Here is a 2,500-nt window from a genome sequence, read left to right as displayed (position 1 = left end):
GCCACGCCCACGCCAGCGTAGAGCTCTCCTCGCAATCCCCAAGCTCGGCGGTCCGCACCAGCCACGTCGGCCAGGCCTCCGACTTGCGAGCAGGGGCAGCGGCCACCGCCGCCGTGACGTCGCGGCAAGCAGACAGCCGCGCAGCAGCTGCCAGCACCTTGGCACAAGCACGGCAAATGAATGCCACGCCCACGCCGCGGATAAGCAGCCCCAACGCGCCCGACGGCTTGGAGCGGGTCCCGAAGACGGTGGCCGGAATCGGGTCGTCGCCGGCCGGAAAACGGGTCATCGATGCCGGCAATACTTCGGGCCATGAGGCCCCCCACCTTAGTCCGAGTTTAGCAACAGCCCACATATCCCCCGCGGCAGGCCTATGGGCGCCAGGCCAGCGCGCCCCATGGCCAGTCAGGGGGCACCCCCCTAAAGAGCAATAAGTGTCATTGAAGCTCTGGCAGGGGGAGACACTACTAGGTCCCAGCTGTCACCCCCCCTCTAAAAAATTCATTTCTTGGTATTTTGAGCTGAAATTTTGCACAGAGGTTGGCAAAAATCCAATCCAACTTTATTAATTTTTCCAGAATTTTTCGAGGTCGGGAAGTATTTTTTTTTATTTTCCTACCATTAAAAATCGAGGAAATCGGAAAAAATAGGAACCGGCTCGGAATGACCCCAAATTCAGTGGGCAGCCTCATAAAAATATGGCTGATTTTACTGGATTGATTTCATGTGGAAAGCACGACGTTTTGTTGTAGGAATGCGGGAACCCCGGCGGCTCGCCTGCCGCGGCCAGCGACGTCGGGCTGGCCCCTGCAGCGCCTAGCCTCTCCCACGCGGGGGGCAGGCCAGAGCGCGGGGGGCCAGGGCCCGAAGGCAGCCCCCCCGCGGGCGAGAGAGCAAGCCAGCAGGGGCTGTCGCCTGCCGCGGCCAGCGACGTCGGGCTGGCCCCTGCAGCGCCTAGCCTCTCCCACGCGGGGGGCAGGCCAGAACGCGGGGGGCCAGGGCCCGAAGGCAGCCCCCCCGCGGGCGAGAGAGCAAGCCAGCAGGGGCTGTCGCCTGCCGCGGCCAGCGACGTCGGGCTGGCCCCTGCCGCGGCCAGCGATGTCGGGCTGTCGCCTGCCGCGGCCAGCGACGTCGGGCTGGCCCCTGCAGCGCCTAGCCTCTCCCACGCAGGGGGCAGGCCAGAACGCGGGGGGCCAGGGCCCGAAGGCAGCCCCCCCGCGGGCGAGAGAGCAAGCCAGCAGGGGCTGTCCGCGCGTCGCGCAGCGCGGCATGGCTGCGGGGGCCGCAGCGCGCGCGCCCAAGCGCCCAAGGGCCCCCAAGGGCCCCAGGCCCTCAGGCCCCAGCGCCCCAGCGCCCAGCGCGGGCGGGCGCGCGCGCGCGTGTGGTCTTTGAGGGGCGCCGGCCTGGTGGCTCCCTAAAGAGCAATAAGTGTCATTGCAGCTCTGGCAGGGGGAGACACTACTAGGTCCCAGCTGTCACCCCCCCTCTAAAAAATTCATTTCTTGGTATTTTGAGCTGAAATTTTGCACAGAGGTTGGCAAAAATCCAATCCACCTTCATTAATTTTCCCAGAATTTTTCGAGGTCGGGAAGTATTTGTTTTAATTTTCCTACCATTAGAAATCGAGTAAATCCGCAAAACTAGGAACCGGCCCGGAATGACCCCAAATTCAGTGGGCAGCCTCATAAAAATATGGCTGATTTTACTGGATTGGTTTCATGTGGAAAGCACGACGTTTTCTTGTAGGAATGCGGGAACCCCGGCAGCTCGCCTGCCGCGGCCAGCGACGTCGGGGACGCTGGCCTGCGCTGTCGAGCCCGCGAGGGCTGTCTCCGCGGCAGGCCCCCCCTGAACGGGGCACGACAGGCCACCGCGCTGGCTCGTCCAGCGTCGACAGTCCCTCGTCCAGGTTTCAGATCGCGCCAAGTCGAACCCATGACCTGCTCAAGCCATCGTGCGCTGCCGAATTCGCATCTGCGTGTAGGCTGCCATTCCACGCGGCAGCCCCTGTTTTCGTCAGCGTGCCCCCCTGACGAATTTTCCTGCCTGGCCCAGTCCAGCGTCCAGCCCCTGTTCGTCGAAAAATCTGCGCTGCCGATTTTCCACGCGGCAGCCCCTCTTTTCGTCAGCGTGCCCCCCTGACGAATTTTCCTGCCTGGCCCGGCCAGTCCAGCCCCTGTTCGTCGAAAAATCTGCGCTGCCGATTTTCCACGCGGCAGCCCCTCTTTTCGTCAGCGTGCCCCCCTGACGAATTTTCCTGCCTGGCCCGGCCGGTCCAGCATCCAGCCCCTGTTCGTCGAAAAATCTGCGCTGCCGATTTTCCACGCGGCAGCCCCTGTTTTCCTCAGCGTGCCCCCCTGACGAATGTTCGTCGAAAAATCTGCGCTGCCGATTTTCCACGCGGCAGCCCCTCTTTTCGTCAGCGTGCCCCCCTGACGAATGTTCGTCGAAAAATCTGCGCTGCCGATTTTCCACGCGGCAGCCCCTCTTTTCGTCAGCG

This window comes from Populus nigra, chromosome 2, assembly GCF_951802175.1.
Source record: "Populus nigra chromosome 2, ddPopNigr1.1, whole genome shotgun sequence".
Taxonomy (NCBI): domain Eukaryota; kingdom Viridiplantae; phylum Streptophyta; class Magnoliopsida; order Malpighiales; family Salicaceae; genus Populus; species Populus nigra.
This window is presented reverse-complemented; position numbering follows the sequence as displayed.